The 21,996-nt window shown below is 47.0% G+C and overlaps 1 protein-coding gene across 4 annotated transcripts in view; it reads left to right on the plus strand.

Moving 5' to 3' along the window:
- The window catches only part of B4GALT4 (beta-1,4-galactosyltransferase 4), a 72,190-nt gene that overhangs the window by 17,697 nt on the left and 32,497 nt on the right, over positions 1–21,996 (plus strand). The window contains exon 2 of one of the 4 annotated variants that reach the window (XM_054043482.1): positions 14,031–14,172. The exons of the other annotated variants lie outside the window; for them this stretch is intronic. The gene's annotated coding sequence lies outside the window, so the exon portion shown is untranslated. The remainder of the gene's footprint in view (positions 1–14,030; positions 14,173–21,996) is intronic. 4 annotated transcript variants of the gene reach the window in all.

Consider the following 21,996-nt stretch of genomic DNA (forward strand, 5'->3'; position numbering starts at 1 on the left):
CTTCCACAGGGCTATCGCCACTCGCTTCTCAACTGTGAGGGCTGCTCTCATCTTGGTATCCTGGCGTTTCAGGGCAGGGGAAAGCAAGTCACAAAGTTCCATGAAAGTGGCCTTACGCATGCGAAAGTTTCGCAGCCACTGGGAATCGTCCCATACCTGCAGCACGATGCGATCCCACCAGTCTGTGCTTGTTTCCCGGGCCCAGAATCGGCGTTCCACGGTATCAACCTGCCCCAGTGACACCATGATTTCCACATTGCTGGGGCCTGTGCCTTGTGAGAGGTCTCTGTCCATGTCAATTTCCTCATCACTCTCGTCGCCGCGCTGCAATCGCCTCCTCGCCTGGTCCGGGTTTCGCCTTGGCATGTTCTGGCTCTGCATATACTCCAGGACAATGCGCGTAGTGTTCATAGTGCTCATAATTGCCGCGGTGATCTGAGCGGGCTCCATGATCCCAGTGCTAGCTATGGCGCCTGGTCAGAAAAAAGGCGCGAAAGTAGTATCTGATGGACCAGGAGAAGGAGGGCGGGAGGGAGGGAGGGAGGGAGGGCCGAGTGACGACATGGCGTACAGGTACAGGAACAGGGAGAAACACAAACAACTGTCACACAGAATGGTCCCCCCAAAGATTAAACTGGAAACCCTGGGCTTAGCAGGCCATTGATTTCACGGAGGAAGGGGAAGCAAATGAACACAGAACAAATCTATTTTTTACATCTTAAGGTGGCAGCCGACGCTGCAGCATGAGTGACAGCCATACCAGTATGATGACGATGGGTACCAATCATAATATACCATCATCTGCCAAAAGGCAAGGGGCTGCTGCTGTGTAGCAATGCAGCCCCACGTCTGCCAGCCCCACGTCCGCCAGCACCCACCATCGCCCTCGGCCTCTTCTGGGTGCTTAGCAGACAATATTGGGCAATTGGCAGAAAATAGTATATTATGATTGGTAACCGTCATCATCAAAACAGTGGCATGTCTGCCCAGGTGGCCATGATTGACAGCCATACCAGTATGACGATGACGGGTACCAGTCATAATATACCATCGCCTGGAAGGGGCTGGTGCAATGCAGCCCTACGGCTGCCAGCCCCACAGCTATCACTCATGCTACACCGTCTACCGCCAAAAGGCAGTTAGCAGCTGCTGCTGTGTAGCAATGCAGTCCCACGTCTGCCGGCACCCAGAGGACATATGGTGACGGTGAGCTCAGCTGAGCTGAGCGGGCTCCATGCTTGCCGTGGTATGTTGTCTGCACAGGTAACCCAGGTAACCCAGGTAAAAAGGCGCGAATCTATTGTCTGCCGTTGCTGTGACGAGGGGGGAGGGGCCTGACGACATGTACCCAGAACCGCCCGCGACACTGTTTTGCATCATCCGGGCATTGGGATCTCAACCCAGAATTCAAAGAAAAGGCGCGAACCGCTTCTCGGCTCGAGCTGTGGCGCAAACGTAGTATCTGACGGCCTAGGGGAAGGAGGGAGGGGGGCCGAGTGACGACATGGCGTACAGGCACAGGGAATTAAAATAAAGAACGGTGGCTGTGCATCAGGGAGAGACACAAACAACTGTCACAGACTGGTCCCCCCCAAAGATTAAACTGAAAACCCTGGGTTTAGCAGGCCGTTGATTTGACGGAGGGAGGGGGAAGCAAATGAATACAGAGCAAATCTATTTTTTTACATCTTAAGACGACGGTGCAGCGTGACTGATAGCCCTCGGCATCTTTCTGGGTGCTTGGCAGCAAATACGGGGCGGTGTATGACGATGGTCTTCAGGCCTATTGTACGAGCTGCTGCTCAGGGAAGACTCTGCTAACGTGCGATGACCCGACTTGTAATAGGCCGGCTAACAGTCATAATACACCATTTACTGCCAAAAGGCAAGCCCCACGGCTGCCAGCACCCAGATCGCCGATGAAGGCTACCAGTCTACTGCACCGTCTACCGCCAAAAGGCAGTTAGCAGCTGCTGCTGCGTAGCAATGCAGTCCCACGTCTGCCGGCACCAAGAGGACATATGGTGACGGTGAGCTCAGCTGTGCTGAGCGGGCTCCATGTTGTCTGCACAGGTAACCCAGGTAACCCAGGTAAAAAGGCGCGAATCTATTGTCTGCCGTTACTGTGACGGGGGAGGGAGGGGCCTGACGACATGTACCCAGAACCGCCCGCGACACTGTTTTGCATCATCCGGGCATTGGGATCTCAACCCAGAATTCCAAGGGGCGGCGGAGACTGCGGGAACTGTGGGATAGCTGTGGGATAGCTACCCATAGTGCAATGCTCCGGAAGTCGACGCTAGCCTCGTACTGTGGACGCGGTCTGCCGACTAGAGCACCTAGAGCATTTTATTGTGTGGACATACACAATCGGCTGTATACAACCGATTTCAATAAAACCGGCTTCTATAAATTCGAACTAATTTCGTAGTGTAGACATACCCTACTACACTGACATATTAACTCCACCTCCAGGAGAGGCATAAGGCTTATGTCGGTATAGTTAAGGTCACACCATGCATCCATTACATCTGTCTTATCGATTTCACGGCAGGACCCATGAAATTGACAAGAAAACCCCTTCTTCCCTGGAGAGCTGGATGGCTTCGGACCCTGCTCCCGGCTGGGTGCTGAAGCCTGGGCGGCCTCCCAGTCTTGTCAATTTCAGGGCTCCCTGATGCATGAAATTGACAAGGCTGCCTGGCTTCCAGTGGGTGGGGGAAGAGTAGCCCTGGGTGGCTTCTGCCTGCTCTCGGCAGGGAACGGGGAGCAGAGGTGATCTGTTGGGAGCCTGTGGGGCAGCCAGGTTCCTGGCAGGCAATGGCCAGTGGAGCTGAGAGAGCAGCTCTCAGCTGCCCACACTATCCCTCTGAGGTCAGTGGAAGTGCTCCTGGTGAGGATGTGCATCACCGACCCAAGGAGAGTAGTATGGACATGCACCACTGCAGTAATTATTGCGATGGCTGGTAAGTTCACATAACGTAGGTCAAGTTAGGTTTGTAGTGTAGCCATACCTTAAGTTTAGGGGTGACTGTTCCCTGGGCTCTACCTGCCCAGGACCATCCAAATAGTAAACAATTGTATTAGCAGAAAGAAAACGTACTAGCAAAGTTTTGAAAGGCCTGCAGAAATGAAAATGAGCTGAGCATATTGTACATGAAATCTGGTCTGTTACTATTTGCCACGAGAGTGTGCATATTCCATGTTTTTCCATGTGTCTTTCCCCTCATCCCAACAGTAGACCCTTGTCTAGCTGCTGATCATACTCAGTTGTTAACCTAGTGGTGAAGATGACAGCAACAGAGTGATGTTGAGTCAGTTTCACTGTGCTGGGTCACCAAAAAGGCATTCTGAGGCAAATCCCATCCCTCTAATGCCACCTTCCAGTGGTAACAGACTCTCTTATGGCTGAAGTGGTGGGGAGAGACAGGGGCACAACTTCATGTGGGCGTGCAGTATGGAGGCAGTTTTGGGACAGCTACTGAGGATCTACAAACATATAAGTCCACTAGCCAAGCCCCCTCCCCTCAAATGTGGGAGAATGCCTATAGCCTTGTTCTGGCTGTGGTAGCATCCGCTTCCATAGCCAGGTAGCTGAGGGGAAACGCTCCAAGATGTTTGGACCTTGCTAATGCTCAGCTGTGGTTACACAGGCTGTGCACTGAATCCAGAATTTGGACATTTCTGTAGGAGTAGTGTAGGTGGTGGGTGTAACGGGTTGCCCCTGGGGTTCCCCCTGGAACTGGGGGTACCACTGAGCCCTCTGACCCACCAGCCTGTGCTCCTTCTCACACTGTGCTGCTGTGACATGCTGCGACAAGCTGCAAAGCCCTCCAAGCTTGCACTTTCACCAGCATTCACACAGGTAGGGGGACACCCAACTGCAGTTACATGCTGGCTCTAACCACCAGCCTAGGACTCCAGAGCAGTACCATCCCGCCCTGGTCAAATCTGGCCAGTATATGGGTTTAATACCTGGTCCACCTCTCCCTCAATGTGAAGACCATGCACACTTGTAACCAAGCTGAGATTTTCTCCAGACACCTTAGTCAAACGCACACTGGTTTGGTTTAAAACATAAAATAAGTTTATTAACTACAAAATAATAGATTAAGTGATTATAAGTGATAGCAAACAGATTACCTAGTAAATAAACAAAACCGCAAACTGAGCTTAACATACTAGATGGTAGGATATGAATTAGCAAATTCTCACCCTGAGTGATAAACAGGCTGGCAGATTCTTAAGGCACAAGCTGCCTTTGCTTTGCAGCTTGGGTTTTCCAGGTTTTCATAGACAGGCTAGAAATCCCTTTAGCCTGGGAACATCACTTCCCACAGTTCAGTCTTTGTTCCTCAAGTGTTTACAGGTGTGTTGAGGTACCATCATGATGCTATTGTCCCCCTTTTTATATCTTCTTCCCACTTGCTGGAAAGCTCTTTCGCTGTGACCTGGGTTAAACAGTTCCCATTGTGTAGTGCTATCTCTGAGAGGTTTCTATTGTACACAGTTCCTGGGGTGATCCTTGTGCTTGTGTGCATTTCCTCAATAAGCCATTAACATTGTTTGGTCTTTTTACTGTTGTATCTGAAAGGCTGCTTGTGGGTGTTTACAACCTCACAACATGTTTCAGTAACACATACATAGCCAAACTTCATAATTTCACATACGACAATAGCACATACAATCCAATGTGATATTAATGTCTAGCAGATCAAGACTTTTAGAATGATACCTCACAAGGCATAGTTTGGGCAAAACATATCCTACTTACAGGCAGTCCTCGACTTTGACGTTCAATTTTTGACAAACGTCACTTATGATGTTTCTGAATTGACACCCTGATTCAACTTAAGACATTAGTTTCGACTTTACGATGCTTGGTCCTGCAGTGGAGTGGATTGTGGTTCTGAGTTAAGACGTTTCAACTTACAATGCAATTTTCAGGAACCAATTGTGTCGTAAGTCCAAGGACTGCCTATATATGATAGTGGTGAATAAGGAGGTGCCTGGATGTCACACTGGGTTCTTGAGGGGAAAAAAAGGCGGGGGTGGAGGAAGAATTATCCTATGGCTCATTGGCATAGTGCTGAACTACTATTTCAGGTGGGAAGAGGCATCCTTTGAACTCTCACCTGTTAGGCTCATTAAATCAAATAGGAGGCAGGCTTCCAACTCCACCTTGTGGTCTCCTGGTAGAGATCTTTAATAGAGGTGAGAGAGGGCATGGTCACCTGTGCTCGATGCCTACAGAAACTTCCACTGACCACCTCCTTACAGAGAGAAGAACCTCTACATCTCTGACTATGGAGTGGCTGGGGGATTATTTTCACAGTCTACAAACCAAATGTTGCTGTTTCCAGTCTTAGGACTTTTGGTTCTTACCCTACTCAGTTATACAACTGGATGGAAAATCCTGCTCTATCTGGCATTTTTATCTTAAAACTGAAAGGGAAAAAAAGGCCGGACGCTTAATCACCATAGTATAGACTTCCCTGTTAGTGATCAAAGAACTCCAGTGGGTAGATGCTAACTCCTCTTTGCAGGAGTCAGGAATTTGCTCTGTCATCCTTTGCCAAACATTTCCCATCCTTTGTTCTGTAGTGTGCTGCTTGGCTGCTGCCCTCCAACCCAGAGAGCTGCATTTCAATAGAATTGCATTAATCCAGTTTGTGGCATGTGTTGGGATGAAAGGCATTGCATAAATGTAAATTTATCTCTATAAAGTTTTAGGCAGCATTATTTCTAATACTTTGCCCTCTTATAACAATATTCTTCTTAGGATATCAAAGTACTTCACAAATATGAATAAAGTCTCTCAGTCCCCCTCTGTATTAAGTAAATGTTATTAACCCCTGTGACCAGGGTCCTAGTGGAGTCAGCTATGGTCACTCAATTAGGGTGAACTGCAAAGAATGGGGCAGACAATCCCCATAAAGCTGGTGGATATTTCAATACCTAGATTTACCAAGCCAGCAAAAAACAGCTTCTTTATTACATCACTGGTTACTCAGAAGTCCAAACAACACAGTTCCCTTAAAATGATCCAGCCTCAGGCCTCCATCCAGGTACTCACGTAAAATATGATGAAAAATTCTGTAAATCTTATTTCATCATATAAAAGAAAAGGTTCTAACAATCCCAAAGGATCGGACACGTTACCTCCCAGGTTATTGAATATTCCAGCTCTTACCCAAATACACGCTACAGCCAATTCATATTAACTAAACTCAAATTTATTAAAAAACAAAAGAGAGAGAGAGAGAGAGTATGGTTAAAAGATCAGTATACATACAAACATGAGTTCAATTCATTAGGTGCAGATTCATAGCAGAGATGGTGAGCTTTGTGGTTGCAAAGAGTTCCTTTAGAATTCAGTTCATAGGTCATAGTCCAATGTCCAAATCTCATATTCAGGGCGTACCAGCATAACTGGGACCTCAGTCTTGCGACTCAAACTTACCTTGAAGAAGCCTAAGCAGATCTGAGATGACAGAATCAGGACCCAAGGATCTTTTTTACAATTTCATGTCTTTTGACAAGTTGGAATTCCTCAGGGAACAAAAGGTAATGAGGAGGTCCATCACCGGTATTTAGCTATATGAATTAACATAAAGCCATTTGCTTGTTCCTCCACCATTCACAGTACATTTCAAAGAGAGATGAATACTCAGATATCCCGTGTTTACAATTCATTTAAATGACAGGATTTTCTTTTGACCTCTGAATTATCAGAATACAGGATAGACAGGGACTGTTGATTACATTGTGGACCCTACTCATACATACGTAAATACACAAAACCACAAACATCATCTCCTCACATGTCTTCTGTGGGTTATTTATTTTGCAGGATGTTTAACCCTTTCTAGTGTCACACCCCCAACGTGAGACTGGTGTGGAAGGGCAAAATTAGAGCTCCTGGATACATCTTAATGACCTTCCAACGTTGATATGAGCTGTGTTTATATTGAATTCTTTGTAAGGCCAAATTATTGATGCATGCTTTGGCCCCAGCCAAAAATTTAGTCCATACTTTGTGAAACACTTTAGTGCAGGGGTTCTCAAACTAGGGGTAGGGACCCCTCAGGATGTCGCGAGGTAATTACATGGGGGGTCATGAGCCTTCAGCCTCCACCCCAACCCTGCTTTGCCTCCAGCATTTATAATGGTGTTAAGTATATTAAAAGGTGTTCTTAGTTTATAAGGGGGGGTCGCATTCAGAGGCTTGCTGTGTGAAAGGGGTCACCAGTAAAAAGGTTTGAGAACCACTGCTTTAGTGATTCCAGGGTTTGGTGCATGTGTTGATTTAACATAGCCATTAATGTTCTTCAGAGAGCACATACATAACCGCACAGCCTTCAGGGCTGAATGCCAGAGTACCTCAGTTTCCCTTTGTGCACAGCAGTTCCAGCTTGTAGTGGTTTTTCTGCTGTGGAAAGTTTTAGAAATATGTCTATGCATTAGCTGTGACGCCTCAACCTTATTAGGCTTTAACACAAAGTGTGTTGTCATGTAATGAGACAGTATAACCGTGAAGGCTTTTACAACATAATGAGTTCTTATGTATCACTCCCAACTTGTTCAAGGGTTTTCCAGAAAAACCATGTGCATTTTTACGGTTCTTCGTATCCACAACAAAAGTTACAATCATTAGCAATAACATCAGGTTTATTACAAGTGTACATTTATAATCATTTTGTCATGCCAAGTCTTTTGTAATTAGGATGACTTTGAAGGAGGTCCATTAACATATGGCCCTTTGCTTGTTCCTCCACCATTCACAGTACATTTCAAAGAGAGATGAATACTGAGATATCCCATGTTTACAATTCATTTAAATGACAGGATCTTCTTTTGACCTCTGAATTATCAGAATACAGGATAGACAGGGACTGTTGATTACATTGTGGACCCTACTCATACATATGTAAATACACAAAAACACAAACATTATCTTCCCCATATGTCTTCTATGGTTTATTTATTTTGCAGGATGTTTAACCCTTTCTAGCCATGCGTCACAACTCTATTTTACAGATGGGAAAAACTGTAACAAACAGAATTAAGCCAACATTTTCAGAAGTAACCTCTCATTTGTTGATCCTTGATTTTTTGGATGCCCTAGTTGAAACACCTAAGGTCTGATTTTTTAAGCCAACATTTTCAGAAGTAACCTCTCATTTGTTGATCCTTGATTTTTTGGATGCCCTAGTTGAAACACCTAAGGTCTGATTTTTTTCAGAGCTGCTGAGTAACACAGCTCCCATTGCCTTTAACTGGGGCTGTGGGGGCTCAACAACTCTGAAAACTAGACTCAAAGCATCTCATCCTAAAACCAAGGAGCCCAAAGCTCACTCTTCAAAACTTCGGTCTGACTTGTCCACGGTCACATACAGAGTCAGTGGCAGAGCTGAGAATAGAAGCCAGTTGTCATGACTGGGGCATGGGCAGTCTGACCTAGTGGTTGCGCCAGGAGTTGGGTTGGGTCAGATGCCAGGAGGTCAGTCAGAGACAGGGCAGACCAAGAGTCAGGTGGCAGGAGGCAGGCAGGGTCAGGTTACCAGGAGATTGCAGTCTGTAACCTGACACCTAACCCCAATCAAATAGCGAGGCCAAGGATGAACGAAGGTCGGAAGCTATAGTCTAGGATCTGTTGCTAGCAGGGTCTAAAGCAGAAGCAGGGAGGTTGCTCAGACAGCTCCCCATCATCACTTCCTGGTTTTATATACTGGTATCAGCCCACCCGGTGGCTATCAGGGGCTGCACTTCCTGCCGAGCCTAGTTTTGTGGGGTCCTCCCAAGGACACCTAGCCTAAGCCTCTAGTGGTGATGTGGAGGCATCAGTGGCCCAGAACCCCCATGGTCCTAGGTTCTAGCCTTCCAGATTCTACACCAGGAGTCTTGGGTATAAACCCTGTATGCTTGTCTACATGAACATTAAGGGCAGCTCTACACTTAAAGCTGCTGTAGTGTTTTAGTGAAGATGGTACTGCGCACATGGGAGAGCTTCTCCTATTGGCATAGTTAATCCACCTCCATGAGAGGTGATAACTACGTCAACGGGAGAATTTCTCCTGTTGATGTAGCACAGTCCACCCCAGGGGTTAGATTAGTATCACTGTGCTGCTCAGGGATTTGGATTTTTCACACCCCTGAGCAATGTAGTTATACTGATTTAAGTTTGAAGTGTAGACCTGGCCTTCATTTGCAGCAAGCTGGATGTGACTGTACCCCATACTAACTAGCTATGGCCTAACTGTCCATGAGGACGCTGCTGACATGCATTAACAGTTTGTTAGTGAGTTTTGATCTAGTCCTCTTTGAAATGGGACTAAGTCAGAGCTCACTAGCAAACTATTAATGCATGTCAGCAGGATCCACACAGATAGTTAGTGCATGGCTGGCTAGTGTGGGGTAGATTCACACCCTAGCTTGCTGCAAACTAATTGTTCATGTAGACAAGCCCTATATCTCACTGAATCTGGGGGTGTTGGGGTGCACTTAAAGAGAAGTATGGAGCACAAAACTCCATCCTTGATGACACGCCACTGACTGACTTTGACTAGCTGATACTGAGGGCATGTCTACGCTGGCAGAATTACAGCGCCGGGAGTTACAGTGCCGCTCAGAGAGTGCTGAAGAGAAACTGCTGTTGTGTGTTCACACTGTCAGCTGCCTGTGCAATAGCATGTTCACACTTGCGGCACTTGCAGCGGTATTTGGAGCGGTGTACTCTGGGCAGCTATCCCACAGAGCACCTCTTTCTCTTCTGCCGCTCAGAGTTATGGGAAGCTGGAGAGGGTCGCGGGGCATCCTGGGTCCTGTCCCAGTGCCTGTGATGCATTGCTTCGCATCCCAGCAATTCCTGTGCTTCTGTCCACATTCGGCGCCATCTTTCAACAGTTTCTATATTGCGCGCCTTGCTTCTTCAGGCTGCAGGAATGGATCCCGAACTGGTGACCAGTATGCAGCTTGCTCTGACCAACACGTCATGAGTGGCAGTGGAGTTATTCCTTAAAGTACAAAGGCAAGAGGAGTGTGACATTGATCTCGCCACGTGTAGTAGCTATGACATGAGATTGCTTGTGGCATTCATGGAGGTGCTGACCAGAGTGGAACACTGCTTTTGGGCTTGGGAAACAAACACTGAGTGGTGGGATCATATCATGATGCACGTCTGAGATGACGAGCAGTGGCTGCAGAACTTTCGGATGAGGAAAGCAACATTCATGGGACTGTGTGATGAGCTTGCCCCAGCTCTGTGACACAAGGACATGAGAATGAGAGCTGCCCTGCCGTTGGAGAAGCACGTGGCGATTGCACTGTGGAAGCTGGCTACTCCAGATTGCTACCGATCGGTTGCTAACCAATTCGGAGTGGGAAAGTCGACCGTTGGACTCGTGTTGATGGAAGTCTGCAGGGGCATTAATCGCATCCTGCTCTGAAAGACCGTGACTCTGGGCAACCTGCGTGAGATTGTGGATGGCTTTGCACAAATGAACTTCCCTAACTGCGGAGGGGCAATAGATGGCACACATATTCCAATTCTGGCACCAGACCATCTAGCCACTGAGTACATTAATCGCAAGGGGTATTTCTCAATGGTTCTCCAGGCACTTGTGGATCACCACGGGCATTTCCCAGACATTAATGCAGGCTGATCTGGAAAGGTGCATGATGCACGAATCTTTCAGAACACTGGCCTGTTCAGGAAGCTGGAAGGAGGGACTTTCTTCCTGGACCAGAAGACCACCGTAGGGGAAGTTGAAATGCCCATTTTGATCCCGGGAGACCCTGCCTACCCCTTAATGCCGTGACCCATGAAGCCATACACGGGGCAACTTGACAGCAGCAAGGAGCGGTTCAACAACAGGCTGAGCAAGTGCAGAATGACTCTGGAGTGTGCATTTGGCCGTTTAAAAGCCTGCTGGCGCTGCCTCTATGGGAAGCTGGACCTGTCTGATGACAATATTCCTATGCTTATAGCTGCGTGCTGTACACTCCATTATATTTGTGAAGGGAAGGGTGAAAGCTTCACTCAGGGTTGGACCGCAGAGGCTCAGCATCTGGAGGCTGTTTGAACAGCCAGAGACCAGGGACGCAGCGTGGTGCCATAAGGATCAGGGATGTCTTGCGGCAGCAATTTGAAGCTGAAAGCCACTAATGTTTGTTGCTATGCTCAGGAGTGCAGTGCTTGTAATGCTAGGAGGTGATTGGTGCAGATGATGCAATATGTTGGTTTAACATAATTGTATGTTGCTTTGCAGGGCTCTTTTTGCTTTCAATTAATAGAATAAAGATTGGTTGCAAACCAACACAATTCTTTTATAAAAGAAAAACAACCGGAGGAGAAAGTCAAATCAGAAAAAAACATCAGTGGGGATGGGGGAAGTGAAGGTCCCAGGAGGAGGAGGAGGGGTCCTGGGATGGCTAAAGATTTGTCCAGGGATCATATCCAACCTTCTCCTTTGGAGTACAATTCAGTGGGTGCTGTGCTTCAGCAGGGCCAAACTGCAGAGGGACGGGTGTTGAGTGAAGTGGTTAGCGGGAGTCCGCAGTGCTGGACTGTGAGGGGGGAGGAGTGGAATGTCACGAGTATAGACTGGAGCCAGGAGATTGATAAGAGTGTGTTAGCAGGGTCTGGGGGGAGCATGAGAAAGAGTTTTGCGACAGCGGCTGCAGGGGAAGGCGGGCGTGGAGCTGCTTGGTTTGCAGTGCTAGTATCTCCTGGAGTGTGTCTGCTTGGTGCTCCAGAACCTTTAAGAGCTGCTCCATGGCTTCATTCTGGCGTGCCACGTTCTCCTTTCAGTCCCTCTTCTCGCTGTCCCGCCACTCCTTCAATTCCTTTTTCTCGGCAGCGAAGTGCATCATCACCTCACGCAGAAAGTCCTTCTTAGTTCTTCTTGGCCGCTTTCTAATTCTGTGCAGCCGTTCAGCTGCCAATAACAAAGGGGGAGGCTGGGCTCCCGAGGTCATCTCTCTGAAGTTTAAACGCAACATTTTACAGAAGCAGTATTGTTTGCAGCACAGACAACACTGATTCAGTGATTTAAAACACAGCCAGTACTCACACACCTGTCACTAACTGGCTGACCCCAGGCAAGCACACATGAGCCACAAGACCTCCAAAATGGTGAGTAACCGCAGGGGCAGGGTAAATCACTCTTCCCAGACCATGCTGTATACTGGGCACGTGACTCTTGGGAAGAGCCAGCCCTTTGCGGGGGCCTGATAATCATTCCTGTCCCCACACTTTCCACAGGATGTGATCATTATGGAAAATATCTCGCTGCTGAGGGTGAGCAGGGAATCAAGGGAGGGTCTTCTCCAAGCCTGTGGCTTACGCCCTGGCCCCGGTACAGCTCGCCTGTGTGTAGCAATGGTCCCCTTTCCCCTCCCCCCCCGGTGATGGCACAGTGGCGCGGGAAAGTTACCATTAATAGGGCAGTAAACAAAGCAGCTCTGCCCAGTATCTCCACGTGATATTCCTGGAGATCTTTGAGGGAGATTCCTATGAAGTGAGGGAGTCTATCAACAGCCTGTTCCGCCGCTCAGACTAGGCATGCGGTGGGAGACAAGCCTGCTTTTGCAACCCTCCTTCCCCCAACCAACTCGCTTCAGCAACTCCCAAAATCAAATCCACTTACCACGGGCCTGCTTTCCTGTTTGCACTTCGCCAACATCCGACAGCAGTGATTGGCTAATCTCCTCCCTGGTAGAAAAGAGCTGGCTGTATGCATCTCTGACCTCCGAGTCATCCTCTGCCTCTGGGTCCCCCCCTTCCACATCCTTGTCCAAGATTTCCTCCTCCTGGCTCAGTCCATTTTCAACTCGCACGTGAGCCACCCAAGTATCACCGAGTATTGCGTCCAACTCTTTGTAGAACCGGCAGCTTGTGGGTGCAGCACCGGAGCAGCGGTTTGCCTCCCGTGCTTTGTGGTAGGTGTTCTGCAGCTCCTTCACTTTGACTCTGCACTGCAGTTTGTCCCGGTGATGTCCCCTTTCTGTCAGGCATCGTGAAATCTGTCTGTAGGTCTCACAATTCCTATGGCTGGAGCACAGCTGGAACTGTACAGTCTCTTCTCCCCAAATGCTGATGAGGTCCAGCGGCTCGGCATTGCTCCAAGCGGGGGATCACCTGGTGCATGGAGCAGGCATGGCCACCTGGAAAGATGCACTGAGAACACTGCACACATCACTGAGCAAACGAAGGGGACTTTCAAAATTCAAAAGGAATGTATTGGGTGGGGCTGACCGTTGGTCACCTGAGGGCAGGGTAGTAGAGTTCAAACCGATGACCAGAGAGGGGTGAGAATAGGCATTGTGGGACATCTCCCAGAGGTGAATCACAGCGCTGTAATTGAACACTGCGTCTACACTTGCACTGTAGCCCTGGCACAGAAATCTGTACGCCTCTTGTTGGGGTGTTTTTTTTACAGCACTATAACTGCAGTTTCTGCGCACTAAGTGGCTTGGCAGTGTGTACACCTTGGGAGTTACAGTGCAGAAAACTGCTTTACTGCGCAGAAACTTGCCAGTGTAGACAGGGCCTGAGATAGGTGTAAGAAGTGCATGTCTTAGGACATAGTGACAAGGTCTGTATGGAGAGGTCTGTGGGTGTGGCTGGGGAGGAGGGCTTGGAAGATGGTGCTAGGCAGATTAACCTAGGTAAGGATGATAGAAGCTGTACTTGAAGAATCTCCATAAGGACAGAGGCTATGGGGGCTCAGGTGAAAATCTTTGTGTTTACGAGGCTCTTAATCCTTCATAATCCAGACTTCTTACTGTTATTTTTGTTCATTATTTGTATTGTGGTAGCGTCTTTGGCAAGCTGCCCTCCTAGATCTGTGTGAATGCCTCCAGGATAGACTGCTGTTTGCTTTGGAAGATAGAGAGAAGCTCTTTGCACACTCAGAAAGGGGGCGGGGGAAGGGAAGAGGAGCATGTAGGAAGGGATGAGGGAGTGGCCTGTGGGGTGGAAAAAAGCTGAAAGCGTTGACTTAATTTTTTTTCCCTGCGGTGTTGAGCTGACTCTTTCCTGGCATGTGCGAGGCAACAAAGGTCTCTCTGTGGTGTGGGGTTTCACGGCTGAGAAGTGTCTGCCATTCACACAGGAATCTCCATAACTCTGCACAGAGTGACTCCTCTACAGGAAAGAGAGCAGCAGCAGTAAGTAGATCTAATATGCTTGCTTCCTCTTGGTTTGAAAAGATGAAGGGGGGGGGGGGAGGGAGAGAAGTTGGTTTGGCGGGGGTTGGTGGAAGCTTAATAGCCGTTGAATTCAGTGTTCCATTTCTGGATGCAGACTGAAAAGTTGGTTGAAAAGATTTTCTTTTGGAAAAGGTGGAGAGGAAATTTAAACTTAGTGTGTAAGGAAGTGTCCTAAAGCAGTGACAAGAATTAGAGTTAGCTTAATGGAAAGCTAAAACATGTATTGACCTGAAAAACCTGTGAGAAGGGGCTGGAATAAGCATTTACAGAACTCAGGAGCTGGGGCTTTCCTGCATGACAAGCAGATACCATAAGTCAGTATTTCTACTGAGTTGCCGGTAAACAGATCACCTCCTTGGAAGCTGTGGGCCAGAATGTTATTTTGTCTGTCCGTGCTGCCTTCGGCAATAACCTTGTTTAAACTTCGGGGGTCCAGTTTGAGTACAGATGTTGTATCGTAAACTTCAGAATTCTGATCTGATAAACACTGTCCCAAGAACTCTTCTATACTTCGGTCCCTGCTACAGTATGTGTGGACCCAAATGTGTTTTTCAGTGTGGGTTGAATTTTATCCCTTCTTCTGCAGGTATGGAGGGCCTTCTTTCAGTGGAACTGGTGTATTTCCACTGAGTGGGGTGTATTCGGCATTCCCTGTACAGCATGGAGCCCATTTTCATGGATCTGTCAGCATGCTGTCATGCAAGACATGAAGCAGGCAGTGGTTGTTAGGCTGGGGCTAGATTGTGCAGAAATGATCAGGGTCAGAGAATTTGCCACTGTACGGATCCCCGAGTTGCTCTGCTGCTGCTCCCCATCCAGATTGCTACGTAGGATTCTTCCCCCTCTCCAAGGCTTAGCTGAACTACTTGGGCTGGAATATGGGGAGAGATCTTTTCTCTGCAGGAGCTGTTACCAGCTCAGCCCGTTACTTTCGGGTATGCTCATTGTCAAAGTTAGACTCAGGACTCATATTTTGTCAGACCACTCTATTTTATTAGCACAGCGCTCTGCTAATAACACCCAGATAATATGAGCCCCCATGCAAGATTCAAACAGTCTTACTTATACAGATAAAAGGGTGCGAACTAAACAAAGGGACAGAGAGAGCAAAATTGTAAAATTTGCCTGGGGCACAATATGCATATCTTGCTTCCTTATTAACTCTTATCGATCTAAGGCTAATGCTTCACCAATTGCCCTTAATGGAGCAATTCATTAACAGTTAATGTCTGCTTTCCTGATACCTGGATTGCAGCATTTCTCATTTCTACTTAAAGGTACATACTGCATTCTTTAATTCATTCTATTTCTTTAATATAATTCATTTCACTTTCACATCATTTATTCAGGTTACTCTTCGGGGGAGGGAGGGAGTAGTACTGTAGTTCCATCAATGTACTGCTTGTGTCATGTGTGTTTTCATATGGAGCTCTACTTCTCCCTTATGCAAGTCCCCTCCCAATGGAACCATCCTGCAGGACCTATGTTCTCTAGGGCTTGGTTCCTCCAGCCCCAGAACTGGATGAACTCACACTCACACTCTCTCTCTCTCTCTCAGTGGACTGGGTCAATCAGCACTATTATATGTCCCTGGACTCAATGGGCTGGATCAAGCAGCACTTGCAAGCTGTCATCCTTATGTGTCCCAGATTCAGCACGTCCCTATCCCCACTCTCACATCACAATTGTCCTGGCAGTAACCTACTTGATGAGCAAACCCCACAGTATTTTGGGCGCTGCAGGGATCTTTAGCTTAGGTAAAAGGAGCGTTGCTATAGAGTAAATGGGGGAAGCTAAAAACACAGATGAGTAAAGTTCAGCAAGAGAGAGAGAAGCAACCAGCTTAACCATAAAAGTTATTTATTGAATAATAGTGATGACTACACAAGGAGGGCTAAACCAACATAACATACATTATTAAAGGTTAATACCTAAGGTAGAAAGGAAAACAGAGAGAGAGAGAAAGAAGGGGATCTCACCCATTCCATGAGGGTGAACTGGTCGGGGTTCCCAGGTGATGGTGGTAGCTCAGGGTCCTGAGTGCTGGAGACAGGCAGAGCCCCCAGCACAATCAGTCAGGAGAAGATGGAGTCTCAGTGGAACTGATGCATAGTTTGGATCTAAGCATCAGAACACTTACTTGAACATAGGTAGGGTTTTTTTTAGAGAAACAACAATGGTTCAAGGGAGAACACTAGATTTGTTTATGGGTAAACTGATGACTCAAGGGTTTTCTTTAGGCTAGACAATAGGAGCTGATCACTCTTGGCTATGGGTGGTGTTTTCTTCCAGGGAGCTCACAATGCAACTAGGCTGCTTCAGTATTTTGGATATCAATCAAGGATTCATTACTAGAATTGGTCTGATAACTGCTGAGCTGGGTGTAGGCAGGCATAGGTTCATTAACATCTGGAGCAGAGATTCCCATGATGCAGTGCTTCTCTGCTTTTCTGGTCCTAGAGTTCAGTGCAGTTCTCTGTTCTTCATTCTGTATGCTAATCCCTGTCCCATCTTTCATGCAGATGAGGCTAGGGGAGTTGTCTCTGCTCTCCATTCTGTATGGAAATGGAGATGTCTTAATTTTGTCACTCTTGTCAGGACAGGTCTAGGTGTGTCTCCCAACGCCCTTTAGTGCTCTCTGCAAGCCTTTTTTCTGATCGGTCTTGGTTCAAGGAGAGACCTGCGGGGGTGAGGGGGTGTCCCTCATGAGTCAGACACACCAGACACTGCGCCCTGGTTCTCCAAAAACAGAGTTGACTGGTATCAGAGCCCCTTGTGGATACACTAACTCAGTGTGTGAGTATGCAAATGTCACTGATATGTGTTAAAAGAAGAACAGGAGTACTTGTGGCACCTTAGAGACTAACAAATTTGTTAGTCTCTAAGGTGCCACAAGTACTCCTGTTCTTCTTTTTGCGGATACAGACTAACACGGCTGTTACTCTGAAACTGATGTGTGTTGTACCTGGAGGATGGGCAAATTAATTTGCTTGGTTTGTCAGGGTTGGTTGCAGTTTTATATAGAGATGTGGTTTGCAATACATATCCTGGTATTTGTCTGTCTTGAAAAGTAGGGTCTGATGTCTGATACATATCGTTCTCAAAAATCTGATAGCACTGTTGGTAAAGCCATTGACTTTGGTGTTCTGGCTAAATTCAAATTTGGATAATTATGTTTTACCTACTTGTATTTTCCCATGGAGTTTCAGTTGGGTATAATGGTGTTCTTCACTTCCCGTCCTAAACTGCAGTATGTTTTTGCTGTGTACTGGTAAACATTCTACCACAGTTGTGATTACACTTCATCGGCGGGGGGAAGTGATTCCTTTTTATATAGTTTGTGAAGTTATTGTACAAAATAAATAAAATTTAAGTCTATGGATGTTTCTTAATTATCTCTGCCCACAGTATTCAGGTTTATCTATTGTGAGAGGAGTTTATCTAACGGCAAAGTCAACAGTTATAGCTTGGTGTCCATATTTATAAGGAATAATTGGCCTGTATTAAAATATATAGATGCAGGCAGAACCATATTTGCAGGGCCTTGGAGGTACGAGTTCTTGCTGTAAAGTTTATATGATAGTACACTAGCTGACCAGGGCTGGATTAACCTTGTGTGGGCCCCCTTGTAGTCATCGGCTTCGAGTGTGGGCCTGGTGTTTCAGTGCCATTGGTGCCATACTATACCTGGTACTGAATCTCAGAGACACTTTTCATTTTGATCACACACCTCTGCATGACTATATGCATTGCCATACACAGTTCCCTCAGCCCCCAGTTTCTCATTGAGCTGTACACCCATGTGGGTTTACCAAGGTCCATAGTGAGCAGAACTTTCATAGTGATAAGGGGAAACTTCCCACAGATTTATCTCCTTCCTCATTCAGACCTTCTATAGCCACGTCTCCAGTACCACCCTATGTCACCAGTCACTGTATGTGGTTTTGGTCTCAGCTCAATAAAGTTCCACAGCTAGCAGATACCTGATCAATTCTGACAAATGCCTCCCTCAGCACCCATCCTAATCCTGCCACATACATACATACATATAATATAACAAATATATATAAAAACACATCTCATTACATTTCCTATACATTGCATTACACATTTTTGGATTGGATCAGTTACTTTGCAGGAACCAATCATTGTCCATGCTTGACCTACTCTTTACCTTCTCTCTACATTCCTAACTTATCTTGTTTATAATAAATGGTTCTTTGGGTGTTCTCCCTCTTATCTTAGGTGGCTCAGTCATTCTGTCTTTTTAGCCTATAATATAAGGTGAGTGGGGAAACTTGAGTCATATATAGTCTTTCTGTAGCGGGGTGGTGACCCGCTCCAGCCCTGACAGGGTTGGAACCAGTCCTGGGAGAGGGCTGGCAGGCTGTGAAAGAAAGGCCTGGGCTGATTGGGGAAGCAGCTGCAGCTGGGCCATGCCCCAATCAGGGCCCAGCTGGCCCTATAAAGGCTGGGAGCCAGGAGCAAAGACTCACTCTCTCTCTGTATTCAGAGAGAGAAGGGCCTGGCTGCAGGGAGCTAGAAACAGAGTACCTGAGTGGAGCAGGGCTGGGGACAGGCTGAGGAGCTCCAGCCTGGAAAGCCCCAGGCTGTGGCCTAGCAGAAGGCCAAGGGGTATTCGGGGTTGCAGAGGGCAGCACAGGGGTAGGCCAAGGTAGCAGGTCCAAACCCAACCTTGCCAGTGATGAGTAGGCTGATACTGCAGTCTGCCCCAGGGCATGGGGCTAGATAGTGACTGGCAGTAGCCTTATACTGAGGTGGGAATAGTGGGTGGGGGTTCCCCAGGGAGGGGGGACCCTAAGACTGAGGGGTTACTGCTAGGGGGCAGCACCCCAGGTACAAGGGCTTTGGGGTCCAGGGAGGGACATGGGGGGGCCAGAGGACAGGCGGATCACCAGCCTGCAGAGGGCACTCCAGAGCTGGAAGGAGGTAATTCCTGGAAGTCACCAGCAGGAGGTGCTGCAGGGGTGAGTCCACTCCTCTACATTTTTATTAAAATAAAGAGTTCCCCAGTCTGGACTAGTAAATATGGAACAAATGCAAAAGAAAATTATTTCTACACAAGTATGTTGGGGTTCCCTCTGAGACCTCTTTCTATCCACTCAGCTTCCCAAAAACTCAGTTTGACTCCAGGCTTCATCGCTTAGGTATCTTTATTTGGCATATCCCAATGCTACCCTGACTGAGTTAGTCAGACTGAAATGCAAGTGGGGGAGAAGCAGGGTACATTAGAGCTTCAAATTTACTCAAACTCCCTCCTTTATTTAATTTATATATATATAAAAAATATTGTGACAGACCCAGAGCAGTGGGGTACAGGAGTCTGGTAGAGGGCAAATATACTGGTCACTGGATGAGTAGTTTTCTGTTCCCTGAGTGACCAGAGCAGGGGCTGCACTAAAGTAATCAGGAACCTGCTAGAACCAGTTAAGGCAGGCAGGCTAATTAGGGCACTTGGAGCCAATTAAGAAGCTGCTAGAATCAATTAAGGCAGGCTAATCAGGGCACCTGGGTTTTAAAAAGGCGCTCATTTCAGTTTGTGGTGTTAGTGTGAGGAGCTGGGAGCAAGAGGCACAAGGGGCTGAGAGTGAGAGGGTGTGCTGCTGGAGGACTGAGGAGCACAAGTGTTATCAGACACCAGGAGGAAGGTCCTGTGGTGAGAATAAGGAAGGTGTTTGGAGGAGACCATGGGGAAGTAGCCCAGGGAGTTGTAGCTGTCATGTGGCTGTTACAGGAGGCACTATAGACAGCTGCAATCCACAGGGCCCTGGGCTGGAACCCGGAGTAGAGGGCGGGCCTGGGTTCTCCCCAAACCTCCCAATTGACCTGGACTGTGGGCTCTTCCAGAGGGGAAGGTCTCTGGGCTGTTCCCAAACCCACATGGTGAATCTCTGAGGCAAGAAAATCCGCCAATAAGCACAGGACCCACCAAGATAGAGGAGGAACTTTGTCACACTATATATATATATATCTATATATATATATCTGAAATAAACTCAGACTTGCTAAGGTGATCGGTGAGTTACAGGATGAATTGAAGCCTAAATCCCCAGCCTAGAGGGAGAGGGTATGTGTGTTCCCACCCCGAGACAGGTGACAGCTTGAGGCATGAGACCTGAGTAGGGGTACCCACAAGGAGGCCATGAAGATGTCAGAGGTGTCATTACTGTGAAACTGACACATGCACACTTCAGGTGAGGGTAGCTATTTTACCTTGTTTAAAGGAATACATTCTCTGAAGTGAAATCTGCTGTTAATGAAACCAAGCCTATAGATGATTGTAGTAAGTTGCTCTTGGTCAAATGCCTTTAAACAGAGTAAATTTCCAGTATGTTAAGAGCTATATAAAGATAACTATTTTATTTAACTTAATATCCCAAGGTTTCCTAGAGCTCATTGCAAATCACACAATATACAATGATAACTCACCCACCAACTAAGGGAAACTACCTCTGGGGAGAAATGTATCAGTTGTTTAATGATGCATGGCAACACAGTGGTTTATGAAAGATAGTGAAGATGAATATTGTATCTAGTAGAAACTAGAGGAAGAATTTAGGTAGGCAAAATGTAAATGTGAGCTGAAATTTGGCCAGAATACCAGGGTTAACTATGCCTTCTTCTACGTGAAGGGGATTTTTGATGACCACAATTGGGAGTCAGAGCATCGTATGAAGTTTTACTTCAGTGAGTAGTACAGTAGAAATGACAATGACACTAGAGGAATAGAAAGATCAGATAAGGCAAAACATATTAAATGACAACTGAATGGGACTTGAAATTTTGGTGGAATGTACTGCTATTTCAGCAAGCACTATTAAAGAACAAATGCTACCCTGTTAACTTAATTTCAAACTCAAAAGTGAGCAGTGATTTGACTCAAGTTATATCAGTCACAATATTTTGCCCTTGCCTCCTGTTACCTTCCATCCTCAAATTTTATTGGTGTGGTATGTCTGCTGGTGAGATTAAGCAAAATGTGGGAAAGTGACTTTTCAGAGCTGAAGTGACATATTCAGTGAAAATCTCAGCATTTTGTTTCCTCCTTATTTTCCCTTACCTTTTTCCATTTTTTCCTTGTAGTCTTTTCATCCTTTTTTTTTTCTTTATCTGCTGTTGTCTCCCTCTCTTTGGCCTCTTCCTGACTGAGCTATTCCTTTCCTTTAGCTATTGCTCCTTCACCTCTTTTTCTTCTTCTCCTCATTCTATTGCCTCCTCACTTCTTAGGTGTTTTCTCTACTCCCTTGGGTTGCTGCATGCATTCTCTCTCTCTCTCTCTCCACTACCTGTCCTGATATGCTCTGAATGCTCTTTCAGTAGCTTGCAGCTCATACATAAAGGAGCAGGAGAAATGCAGAAATAGATAGTCAGTTGCAGCCACCAGCACTCAACCCACTAACAGAAAAGTCAACCTGGCAGTGACCCTAGCCTGGTCAGTCACCCTAGCAGCACACAAGGAGGAGAGGAGTGAGGGCCAAGCTGCTGCTGGACTGCTTTGGAGTCCTGTAGCCACTGCAGCCCACCTCCAGCCTGGAGTTTAAAGAGAGGAACTGGAAGAGACCTGATGCCCCTCTCATACTCTGAACCCCATCCCATCACATGGGACACCTGTTCCCTTACCTGACACTCTACTCCACAGATCAGCTAACAAACCTCCAGCCATCAGGGTGACCCACTGCTAGAAGAGATTCACGTTCACTTGATCACCCACTCCACAGCCACATGCTAAAGGTTGACCTGCCTATCATTGTCATTGCTCAT

The sequence above is a fragment of the Malaclemys terrapin genome, chromosome 1 (genome assembly GCF_027887155.1).
Source record: "Malaclemys terrapin pileata isolate rMalTer1 chromosome 1, rMalTer1.hap1, whole genome shotgun sequence".
Lineage (NCBI taxonomy): Eukaryota > Metazoa > Chordata > Testudines > Emydidae > Malaclemys > Malaclemys terrapin.